The 13,451-nt window shown below is 38.2% G+C and overlaps 1 pseudogene; it reads right to left on the bottom strand.

Annotated features, from left to right (window-relative positions):
• Nucleotides 1-9,735: 9,735 nt before the first annotated feature.
• Nucleotides 9,736-10,933, bottom strand: LOC101441797 (TGF-beta-activated kinase 1 and MAP3K7-binding protein 2 pseudogene; annotated as a pseudogene).
• Nucleotides 10,934-13,451: the final 2,518 nt, after the last annotated feature.

Genomic DNA, 13,451 nt, shown 5'->3' with positions numbered 1-13,451 from the left:
TTTGCTTCATATATCTTGGGGCATCCTGGTTAGATGCAGATATTTATGATTGCTATTTCTTCCTGGTAAATTTTCCCTTTTATTAATGTAAAGTCCTTCTTATAACAGATTTGCTTTTTAAAATTTTATTTCTTTATTTTTTAAAGAATCTTAGTTTATATAAATGCTATACACAAAATATAGGGGATTCCCATATGCCCCACTTCCTAGCACTACCACATTTTCCCACATCAACAACATCCTTCCGTAGTGGGGTACATTTGCCACAATTGGTGAGCACATCTTGGAGCATTGCCACTAAGTGATAGTTATAGTTTACATTGTAGTTTACACTCTTTCACAGACATTTTTGCAACTTATTACAAGATATACAATGGCCTCTATCTGTTATTGCAATGTCATTCAGGATAATTCCCAAGTCCCTAAAATGCTGCCGAATTACACCTATTTTTCCTTCTCCCTCCCCTCAGAACCTCCAGTGGTTGCTCCCTCCACATCCATGATAAAAACTCTTCCACTGCTAGTATCACAAGTCTACAGTAAAAAAAAACAATAAGTCTACTCTTGTCCATTGTCCATTCCCCAATCCTGAGGATTCTGTGATGTTGATGTCAACTCAACCTCTGATTGAGAGGGAGCTTAAATCCTATGGGGCACATGGATGGAATTATTTGCTTGCAGTTGTAGACTGTCTTTTTTCCTTGACAAGATCATTGTCAGTCATCATCTCCCTGTTATTTGTCCTTGATGAGTCAAATGAACTGGAGAGTAAGTGTTGCATTTTGTTCAGATTCAGGGCCCAGCTGACACATGGACAGCCCAAAGATTTAAATCTCTTATACATACAACTGTCAACTCTTTTACTAGCTATCAGTTCAAATAGAGGGGCAACAGAGCCATGTATAGAGAAAATACAACTGAACCCAACTCTATCACACTGAGGAGCATAAATTCCAAAGTAGAGCCAACTGGCAGGGCACCAAGTTCCTAAGTTGTCTATCCTGCCTATAGTGTCTGAATGTCTTCAGAGCCCTCAGGACCCCTGTTATTTATGGTATTTTTCTTTAGTGGTCAATGAGTTTCTGCTAAATGTGCATAAATGTAACTTCTGAAATGAAGTCCCAAATCACTTTGACATCTCTTAGCCATATAAACTCATTTGTCTTTACCCTTTCCCTCTTTTGGGCAATGTCTTTTCCAGTTGCATTGCTAATTGGTGCTTTGTAGTAATCCCTTAGTGCCAGGGAGGTTCATTTCTGGGAGTGATGTCCCATGGTGGAGAGAAGGAAATGCATTTATAGGCTGAGTTTGGCTTAGAAGAGACCACATTTGAGCAAAAAACAGGCTCTCAGGAGGTAATGTTTAATTTCAATTTATACTATAATACTATGCTTAATTTCAATTTCAAAAGTAAAGGTTCATAAGTACAATCACTACAATCAATGACCCATCAGTGGTCTATTCCTCCACTATTCACTGCCACTTTACTCAGGGAATTCTTGCTGTCCATCAGAGAATGTGACAGAGTTCTCCAGGATGGGAATTTGATATTTCTTTGGTTATTGTGTGTCTTTCCACCCACTGTGACAGTGTCCCATTAACACTTGAACACCTGAGCACATTCATATGCCTTATAAATATGCCCCAGCTGAAACCCCTCCCATACACCCCCAATCTCTGACACCCCACCCCAATGATCCTCCCTTGCCACAGTTATAACCCTACTGTGATCCAAAACTCTTTCAAAATTGGAGCCAACAAAATAACCAAATACAATTAATAGGATTTTTTAAAGTCAATTTCATCTTGTATAAGTACAGCTACTCTGTTTTGTTGTTGTTGTTGTTGTTACTGCTATGTGGAATATCTTTTTTCAGCCTTTCACTTTCAATCAATTAGTATACTTGGGTCTAGGGTGAGCCTCTTGTAGACAGAATGTAGATGGATCATATTTCCCTATGCATTCTACCAGTCTGTGTCTTTTGATTTGAGAGTTTATTCCATTATCATTAAATGTTATTACTGTAAAGGCAGTTCTTTTTTCACTGATTTTGACCTTTGGGTTTTATCTGTCATATTTTATCTTAACTGCTCTTTTAAAACTTTTAGTTACTTTTACTGATATAATCTTCATTTCACAACTGTATTCCAAGACTCTCTCTCCTGGTTTTTTTCATTTCTGGCTGTAGAACTCCCTTTAGTACTTCTTGCAAAGCTGGTCTCTTTGTTATAAACTCTCTCAGTTTCTGCTAACTTGTGAATGTTCTAAACTAGCCCTCATTTTTGAATGACAGTCTTGCCAGACATAAGATTCTTGGCTGGAAGTTTTCCCTCTTGCAGTAGCTTAAATATATCATACCACTGCCTTCTTGCCTCCATGATTTCTGATGAGAAATAAGCACTTAATATTATTGGTATCCCTTGTATGTCATGCATCACTTTTCTCTTGCTGCTCTTAGAATTCTTTCTTTTCTTTGGTGTTTGACATTATGAGTAGTTTGTGTCTTGGGAATAGTCTCTTTATATTTGGATAGGAGTATATTGTCCTTCTTGGACATAGATATCAATTTTCTTCAATAGAGTTGAGAAATATTCTACCATTATTTCTTTAAATATTCCTTCTGCCACTTTTCCTTTTCTTCTCCTTCTGGGACTCTCATGATATGTATGTTTATACATCTCTTGCCATCATTTATTTCCCTGAGACCCTGTTAAATTTTTTCCATTCTTTTCTTCAACTGTTCTTTTGTAGTTTGCTTTTGGGGCCACGTCTCCAAGCACATTGATCCTTTCTTCTGCCTCCTCAAATCTGCTGTTATATGCCTCCAACATATTTTTCATTTCATTTATTATGCCTTTCATTCCTATAAGATCTGATATTTTCCTATGTAGGCTTTCAAATTTTTCTTTGTGTTCACCCAGTTTCTTCTTAATATCCTTAATCACTTTAGCCATCTCATTGAATTTATTAAAGAGATTTGTTTTAACATATATGACTAGTTGTCTCAACTCCTTTATGTCCTCTGGAGTCTTGCCTTTCTCCTTTAACTGGGCCATATATTGCTGTTTCTTGGTTTGAATTGTAATTTTTTAATGATATCTTGGCATCTGGCTTGCTAGATGTGTTTATTCTGGGTGTAGTTTCTTTCTTTAGTTTAGGGCTTTCTTGTCTTTTATCCCTTGCTGGTTGTGTAGTAGGAGAAAAGTATGTAGCTGGTGCTGTAATCTGTGGAAACTGAAGCTGCTCGTGTTGATCCTGGGACTGTTGAAGCTTGTCCCACCTTTGCCAGAGGTAATGACAGAGTCACAGACATGTGAAATAATCCAAGTTGTGAGGGACAAGACCATCTGTAGTTGTCTGAAGAGAATGATGAAGAGACATACACCTTCCTCCCCAGCCAGGGGTAGGGATGGACCTGTAGGTATGGGTAGCAATCTGTGCCATGCAGATAAAAAATAACTGCAGTTGCCCAGGTAGACTGACATAGCACTGCCACCCCCTGCCTGCCAGTGTTTGTATGGACCCTCTGGAGTGCCCAACAATCTAATTTATGTCAAAAAAATGTGCCTAGACTTGCCCTGAGAGGCTGAGGGAGTACTGTCCCTTCTGTACTTTATGTGGTGTGAATGGAACCAACCAACACCAAACAGTTCAGTCAGTGTTGTCACCCAACAGTTCCTACACTGTAGAAGGTTGTGGAAACACCAGCCCTCTCTTGAGTGGTAGGAGTGGATCCATAGGAGCTCAACATTTCAGTCACTATAGGATGAGAGTATCTGCTATTGTCTGGAGAACCTGAGGTTACATCAGCCCCTCCTCCCTATTTGTGAGTGGGATTGAGCCACAGGAGCACAACAACCCAGTCTGTGCATGCCAAAAGGGACTGCCATTGTCCATAAAGGCTGCTGATGAAACACCAGACCCCTCTTATTGTATTTTGGGGTGGGGGGTGGATCCATAGGTACCAGCCAGTCTAGGTCATATAGGCCAAAGGTGCCTGCCATTTCCTAAAAGGCTGAGGAAACACACTTCAACTCCTATCTTACTTGGGGATATTGATGGAGCTATAGGTGTCCAGCTATTCAGTCTGTGTTAGCCAAAAATGCCTGCAGTTACAATTACCTGGAGAGGCTAGTGCACGTCCTGCTAATTTCTCCCTACCAGATGTGGACCAGGTGCCCTGACTAGGGCTGCTGTCCAATCTGGATGGAAAGAAGCCAGTCTCTACCATCAGTGTGATTTTCAAACAGCCCAGTTTCCTCTCATGACAGAGGCAGAGTTTAAAAATTGAGTCTACAAGCCTCTTTCCAACTTAGACAGGTTCAAACTTTAACAATTCCTAGTGTTGTACTTCAGCCAGCCAAATTTACCAATCAGTAGCTGAAGTTGGTGTCCAACTGTCTCTTCCTTCACTGTGTTTGGGAAGTTGAGCTTCCAAATCCAGCCACAGAATATCTCCTGAGGTGACTTGGGCCCCCAGAGTAGGATGAGCACTAGCCTCCACTGCATGGTGTGCAGTTTCCTGGAGAGGCTGGCCCATGTCCCTGTAGCATCCTCTCTGCTGCAGTTGGGGCTAGGGCTTAGGCTAGAGCTGCAATCCAAACTGAATGGGTTGATGCTGATTCCTAATTTTACTGTGATTTTCAATCAGCCCCACTTTCCTTCATTCCGGGAGTAGAGTTAAAATGGCAGAGAACAGCCTGTTTCTGACTTAGAGAGTTTCAAACTTTAGCTCCTCTTAGGATTATACTTTAGTCAACTGAAATTACTAATCAGTAGCTGATGTTGGTGCCCAACTGTCTCTTAATACCCCATTTTTGGTAAATGGATCTTCCAACTCCAGCCATGAAAGAGCTCCCAAGGTGGCTTGCACAGCCAGTGGAGTATGGGCACAAGACTCCATGGCATGGAGTGCTCTACTCACAAATCTTCTCTGCAGATGGGCGGTTTCCTCCTTCCATTCTTTCAAGGATGTTGCAGAATACTTTTCTGGTCTCCTGGGGCCCCCAAATGGGTGCTTTAGATAGCTCTGGGTGATTACTAACTGCTCTGTAGGATGAGCTGACTCTTGGAGTGCCTTACTCTGCCATCTTGACCCTCTTTCCCTGTAGCTTGCATCTACGCTGAAATATTTTAACAGCTACATGGAACACCTTTCCACTTTCCAAACCTACCCATAATCTCTCACATCTTTAGGGTTTTCCCTTCTATTTCATTTGCTTAGGATGCCCCTTCCCCTAATCTGAAAGGTCTATGTCTTACATAAAATTCATACTCCATCTTCTGTTATGGAACAATTAGTTCCATTTTCTCCCTTATTCTTATATTTCTAGTTATATGTAATTTTATATATTTTTAAAATATATACTAGTGTTTCTTCCATATGAAGTGTTTATGAAGTGTTTGAGACATATATTATGCTCTATGTCATATATATATATATATTTTTTTTCTCCTAAACAATGTGCCTGGTCATAATCAGATCTAAATAGATTCATACTGAATTGAATTAAAAGATACTATCTCTTTTTGTATGATGCCATCTACTGTACTCCTCTCACTTCTATAGGTAATCCCTTATGCCATTTACAACTATATATTAATAATGAAATATGTTATGTCTGAAATGCCAAATGTTTTAGTATATACATAAGTGCCTGTCAAGTATATAATGAATCTAGCTGAGTATTACCACCTATGCTCTCTTTTTGGTTATTCAATTTTTTGTATCAAGGAGTCACTTTTACTCCAATTATTCCTAATTCCAACATTTTATATATCACAAAACCAATTCTCAACCTGTGACTTTGCTTCCTTATCTCCAGACATTTCTTAGTTCAGGCACTTATCTTGCCTAATAAAATGACTGCATTATTTCCACACTTATCTGACTGTGGTACTACTGCCTGTCAGTCAGGGAGAGGGTCAGGAAAAAAAAACCCAAAACATAATGTAAGAAATGTATGCCATCAGTGCCAGGAAAGCCTCAATTGGTATTTTACTACTAAGTACCACCCCATGTCTAACTTATCTTTCTCCTGGAACCATGGAACCCTCTGGAATATTGAGGTTCTCTCTGTTCCAAAGTTAATTAGTTCTGACAAGTTATTCAAATTTTTATTTGATTTGATTTAATAAAGTTTTTTTTTTCTGGGAGTATTTAGATATTTCTTAATGAAGAAAACAGCCCATCTTTATGCACTATGTGTGTATATACACTTTTTATTAGAGAGGTTGTGTGTGTGGTATGGGAGGACCTAGGTTTCTTGAGGAGGGATCTAGGGAAAGCCCATCCCATCAGAGAGAATGCTACTCAACAAACCTATTTCTTTTAAGGTTACAAAATTTTATTGGTAAAATGTATAAGGAAAATATATGTGAGGCCAACACTCAACAAAATAAATCGATCTATTTTTTTTTCTTTTTTAGAGAAGTTGTGGGTTTACAGAAATCATGCATAAAATACAGGATTCTTATTTAACACCCCATCAGCAACACCTTGCAGTGATGTGGAACATTTGTTACAATTGATGATAGCACATGTTTATAATTGTACTATTAACTTAATTCTATGTTTTATCTTAGGGTTCACTGTTGTTTAGTGTATTGTTATGGAGTTTGCAAAATATTTATTCTGTTTCTATATATATATAATCTAACATTTCCCCTGTTAATCATGTTCAGATACATACATCAGTGCTGTAAATTGCAAAACAATTTACATACCATCACCACCATCTGTCACAAAAATAGTACCACCATTCCAAAGAGGACCTTGTACATTTTAAGTTTTAACTTCCCATTCCCTATCCCCTCACTTATATTCTTGATTCTGACTCTATGGGTTTGCTTATTCTAATTGTTTCAAAATAATGATAGCATGTATTTGTCTTTCCGTGTGTAACTTATTTCTCTCAACATGTTTTCAAGGTTCATCCATGTAGTTGTATATATCAGAACTTCATTCCTTTTTATGGCTCAATAATATTCCATTGCCTATATAAACCACATTATATTTGAACATTGATAATTTGATGTACACTTGGGCTGCTTCCATTTTTTTGGCAATTTTGAATTATACCACTGTGAACATCAGTGTGCAAATATCCATTTAAGTAATTGCTTGCAGTTATTTTGTATGGATACCTAGTAGTGGAACTGCAGAATCACATAGTAGTTTTACATTTAATTTTCTGAGGAACAGCAAACTGCTGTCCACAGTGGCTGCACCATTTTACATTGATGCCAGCAAATGAATGTATGTTCCTATTTCTCTGCATCCTTTCCAACACTTATTTTTTTTTTTCAATTGCAGTGAAATGGTACCTCATTGTGATTTTTATTTCCATTTCCCTGATGGGTAATGATGTTCAGCATCTTTTCATGTGCTTTAGGCTCACTTGCATATCTTCTTTGGAGAGATAACTGTACATGTCTTTTTGCCATTTTTTAATTGTGTTATCTTTTTCTTGAAAGTTGAAAGATTTCATTATATATTCTGAATAGTAATCTTCTATTGAATATGAGGTTTCCCAAAATTTTCTTCCATTGTGTAGGTTGTCATTTTACTTTCAGGTTAAAGTCCTTTGAGGCTCAATTTTTTAAAAAGTTTTGATGAGTTTCTATTTGTCTATTTGTTCTTTTGTTGCATGTGCTTAGGGTATAAAGTCCAAGAAATCATTGCCTAACACAAGGTCCTTATGATGCTCCCCTATGTTTTCTTCTAGGAGTTAGAGAGTTTTAGTTCTTATATTTAGGTCTTTGGTTCATTTTGAGTTGATGCTTGCAAATGGAAATCCTAGTATTATTTGTTGAAGAGACTAATTTTTCTAATTGAGTGGTTTTTACCGCCTTGTCAAAAAACAGTTGACCATAAACGTGAGGGTTGTTTTCAAAACTCTCACTTCAATTCCAGTTGTCTATATGACTGACATCATTCCACTACCAGACTGTTTTATTCTCTAAATTGTGTTTTATTAATATAAAACAAGTAAAAACTGTCTTATCAATTTTCACATAGAATTGCAGATGAAGCTGAAAAACAAGGCCTTGTTTTTTAAAACAAAATGCCTGAAATGCAAGGGGACTCGTCTAATTAACTGGGATTGTCATATTTATCCCCAAATACAAAATGCAAAGCCCACAAGTCAAGACTTTGGCATTCTTAGAGATCACCTGTGATGATCCTCTTTATTTTAGAAATATCCACTTGAAAATGTTTACAAAGGGTGACAGTCGACATTATCTTTGAATTTTTGCTACAATTCAGTACTTCCCTTTGCCCCATTCTAAGCAATGATAGATCATTTCATAATTCTGAGTTTTAAATGCATACTGTTATTTACTTTTCTTGATTTCATTTAATTATATATTCATGATCATCTGAATATTTATTTTCCTTTTAAAAAAATATCAATCATCAAAATAAAGAGATGCTTGAAGTTGCTTTAGTGTCTAATTTTGCATGTTTTTCTTTTTCTCCAGCTCTTCTTCAGTTCTCCCAAATATGACTAGCCTTGTTTTATGATTACATTTGACACTGCTGCCAGTCAGGTTTAAAAATAGATTATCTGAATAGTAAAGCATTTAAACTTCTCTCCAAAAAAAGGAAGTGGGGCTATAGGCACTGCTACTGCTGGTTTTAAACTGTACCTCACCAATTAAGTTTGTAGTACACCAGACAAATGTGACAAGCTTAACCATGTTGCTCCATTGGTGGGTTGAAATTCTTTTGTCTTAAGCTTCCAATGGAAGACAAAAACAATGTTGTCATCCATTGCTAAATTCAGTATACTGTGTGATCTATAGACATATTTCCTGTCACCTTTCCTGCAATCCACTGTGCAGCATCTGCATGTCTTCACAGAATATTGGCACTAAGGAGGGACAAGTACAGAATACACAGAGGAAAATGATTCTGTGCATAATTTCATTTCATTAATGTTTTTTTTATTTTAAGGCATTGTTTCTATCACATAAGTTTTAAAAAGAGGCATGATCATGCTTAATCACTAAAGTAAAAAAAGAAACTTAGTTAACAAAAGATTATTACATTATGCATTTAGAAATATAAGAAAATAATAAAGGAGAGAACAAATCACTTACAGTGGACTTGAGACATCTGTACAGTAAGAAAAGCTTTGGGGTTATTTTACTGCCTGTTTGTACAGACAATGCATGCTACTTTCTTTTTCATCTTTAGACTTTAGATGCTGGCTTCACAGAGTGGATATGTCTTCAGGGAAGACAAAGACAAGTCCAAAAGTACCATGGATTCATGAAGTTCTTCCCCTATTCACTGGGACTATATGGCAGCCAACAGTTGAGTTACACCTTTTCCTTTTCTTGGTGTACATACTGTCTCACTGAAAGCTTTAAAAATTTTTTTTAAAAGCTATCATGCTAAAACTTCCTCCTGTCAAAATCCAGTACTATGAGTCCCCAAGCATTCTGCTGTTGAGAATGATCTAAGGTGGGACACTAGTAACATTGTACATGACTGGCCAGCAGATGCAGAGTCCTTCAGCAGGTGACCTTTCATGTGATGGATTTCAATGCCTATGCAAGGATCCTGAGGTATTCTGAGCTCTGGGGGCTGGTATTTAGCATCAGCAAACCATCATGTCACATCTTCAATGGGACAAAATCCTATGGAGCTGTGAAACTTTTCCCCTGATTACAGATTAGTTTCCTGAACTTTAGATATGGTTTTAGAGAAGATACAGGAACTTTTCTCAGAAATGCCTTGGCATCTCACACTTCAGAGTGAATTAAGATTGAATGGCTCAAAAAAGTACAGGCAATACAATTCCACTGAACACCATGATCATCTTCTGTGTCTTAGTTGTTTGGTGTTTTGATGGTGGAAATTTGATCTTTGGGTTTTGGTGGCACAGGATCTACAAATCCAATATTATCATAACATTTATGAATAGAGCTGAGATTAAAATGTGGTCCTCAGGCTTGAAAAGATCAATTTCTTTGCTTAAGTAGTCAGTATCAATCTGGAATTGCTATTGCAACTTTTCAGCTACTGTATTTCTTTGAGCGAATGTATTTGGGATATAAAATTCAATCTTTTCAGGGCCCTCAAGTTTGATTATTTTCCATTTCTTTGACCTCAAATTTTAGTTTATCCAACTTGATCTTGTGAGTCTCAAGTTCTCTTTGAAATCATTCCATTTTGGCCTTCTAGTGTACCACAAAGCTTGTGTGTAAGCAGCATCATCAGAGTCCATGCTCAGATTCTTCACATCATTTAGTCTATCCACAGATGCTAAAGCAGGGTCTGTGACGTGCTGAAAGCTGTCTGTTCTACATAATGATCAGGATGGTTTAGAAGATTTGTAAGTTCTTTCCACCCCTAGAGACCGTAGGGAGAAACTGTAATCTTGAAAGTGTACTTTGAATTGGGCTGAGTGACCTTGATATGAGGAGAAGTTGCAGTTGGAGGCTACTGCCTGGCTTTTGGTGAGGAGAGGGGGTGGTGAATAAAGCCAGGGCCCATGCTCACTTGCCCATATATATTCCTGAAGGTAGCAGTGGATATGAAGAGTGTGGGCTGATTCTACATGACCGGGCCATAGCCTGTGGTAGCATTAGATGAAATATAGAGTTTAGGTTGATTATGAGACATCACCTCATCAGCATCTGGGGTCTGGCAGCTATGTAAACAATAGGCTGATTCTATTTAAGGTCTGGCTGTTTACTGAAGAGGAACTGCCAGAGGATCTAAGTCCGGAGGAACACATTTTTGAAGAATTGTTTCTTTATGGGGATTCTAGTTTAATTTCAATCTGTTTTTGTTTTTTTTTTTCCCTGCGGTCTTTTTGAAATATTCTGAATCTTATGTGGGCCATGGGCAGAAGACTGTAAACTACCAGGTCGATGAACTATTGGTTGCTGTGGAGTCATAGTTGAGTTGATGAGCATGTAGACATGGGAGGCCTGGTGGCAATCCTGACTGGGTTGTTGGACTGAGGTATGTGGTAGAGGGTTAGATGTAGGGAAGGCAGTTCAGAGATCAGGTTGTGAAGGTTGATAGAATTGCTGAGGGTCATGGAATTTAACTGAGATACCCAGCCAGAATACTGCTATGTTGCTCAAGCTGTACAAATAGGAGTTATAATGTAAGGCTTAATATAAATAGAATTTCCCTGTGGACTGCTAGATGTAGGACTATTATGACCATTATGGATATTTGAAGCTAACATTTCTATAATAGGATTAAATCTGGGAGTTTGAGAAAGGCTAGCTGTTACTTTGCTGCCTAAGTGATGTGGAACTGAATTTGAAACACCAGATGAACTGGACATTCCAAAAATTAAAGCCAAAAGGAATTTGAACTTGTGCCATCCATTTCATCTAGGTTATCTAATTTATTGGTGCATAGTTGTTCAAAATACCCTCTTTTTTAAAAAAGATTCATTTTATTTATTTCTCTCCCCTCCTCCCCCAGTTGTCTATTCTCTGTGTCCATTTGCTGCATATTCTTGTCTGCTTCTGTTGTTGTCAGCGGCATGGGAATCTGTGTCTCTTTGTTGTTGCATCATCTTGCTGTATCAGCTCTCTGTGTGTGTGGTGCCACTCCTGGGCAGGCTGCATTTTCTTTTGCGCTAGACAGATCTCCTTACGGGGCGCACTCCTTGCGTGTGGGGCTCGCCTATGCGGGGGACACCCCTGGGTGGCACGGCACTCTTTTTTTTAAATTTATTTCTCTCCCCTCCCCCCCCACCTCGGTTGTCTGTTCTCTGTGTCTATTTGCTATGTCTTCTTTGTCTGCTTCTGTTGTTGTCAGCGGCATGGGAATCTGTGTTTCTTTTTGTTGTGTCATCTTGTGTCAGCTCTCTGTGTGTGTGGCGCCATTCCTGAGCAGGCTGCACTTTCTTTCAAGCTGGGCAGCTCTCCTCAGGGGTGCACTCCTTGCTGCGTGGGGCTCCCCTATGCGGGGGACACCAGAGCATAGCACGGCACTGCTTGCATGCATCAGCACTGTGCATGGGCCAGCTTCACACCGGTCAAGGAGGCCCCAGGGTTTGAACCGCAGACCTCTCATGTGGTAGACAGATGCCCTATCCACTGGGCCAAATCTGCTTCCTGACAATAACCTCTTATAATCTTTTATATTTTAGTGGGATAAATTTTAATGTTCCCCTTTGCATTTCTGATTTTCATTATTTTTATCCTCTCTCTTTTTCGTTGTTTAGCTAAATGTTTGTAGATATTATTGATGTTTTTAAAGAACCATATTAGTTTTGTTGATTCTCTCTATTGTTTTGCTCCTGCTGTTGTTGTTTTCTATTTAATTTATCTCCACTGTAATCTTATTGTTTCCTTCATTTTGCTCACTTTGGGCTAGTTTACTCTCTTTCTATTTCTTCTGGGTTTCAGGTCAGGTCTCTGGTTTGAAGTATTGATTTTTTAAAATGTAAGCAATACATTACTTTACATCATGTATTAAGGAATGGTTTCATGAACTTTACACCCATTGTATGAGCACTGAAAGAAAAAATAGATATATGGGACCTCCTCAAAATTATAAGCTTTTCCACTTCAAAGGAGTTGGTCAGGAAATTGAAAAGGCAGCCTACTCAATGGGAGAAAATATCTGGTAACCATATATATGATAGGAATCTAATATCCAGCATATATAAAGAAATCCTATACCTTGAAAATAAAAAAAACGCAAACAGGTCATTTAAAAAATGTGCAAGTAATTAGAATAGACACTTCTCCAAATAAAAAATTCAATAGGCTAAAAAGTGCATGAAAAGAGGATCAACATCACTAACTTTTACAAAAATGCAAATTAGAACCACAATGAGATATCATCTTATACCCATTAGACTGGCAGCCATTAAAAAGCAGAAGACCACAAGTGCTGGAGAGGATGTGGAGGAATAGAAACTCTTACACATTACCGGTGGGAATATAGAATGGTGCAGCCATTTTGAAAGACAGTTTGGTGGTTCCTCAGGAAGCAACTATAGAACTGCCATACGATCCAGAAATCCCACCAGTGGATATATACTCAGAAGAATTGGAAGCAGGGACACAAAAAGATACATGCACATCCATGTTCATAGAGGCATTATTCACTATTGCCAAAAATTGGAAACAATCCAAATGTCCATCAACAGATGAATGGATAAGCAAATTGTGGTATTTACATACAATTGGATATCATTCAGTTGTAAGAAGGAATGCAGAATGAACACATGCGACAGCATGGATGAATCATTAAGACATTATGTTGAGTGAAGCAACCCAGGCACTAAAGGACAGATATTGCATGACCTCACTGATGTGAATTAAGCAAACTGAGCAGATTCATAGCTTTAGAGTCTGGAAGATAGGTTTATAGGAGACTGAAAGGGAGAGGCAGATTGTGAGCCAATGCCCATATGGGCAAAATCTATAAGTTGGAAGGCTGTAGTTGTGCAGTGGATGG

Source organism: Dasypus novemcinctus, chromosome 10 (assembly GCF_030445035.2).
Source record: "Dasypus novemcinctus isolate mDasNov1 chromosome 10, mDasNov1.1.hap2, whole genome shotgun sequence".
In the NCBI taxonomy this organism is placed as follows: domain Eukaryota; kingdom Metazoa; phylum Chordata; class Mammalia; order Cingulata; family Dasypodidae; genus Dasypus; species Dasypus novemcinctus.
The sequence above is the reverse complement of the archived record's forward strand: the minus strand, read 5'-3'. Positions and strand labels throughout refer to the sequence as shown.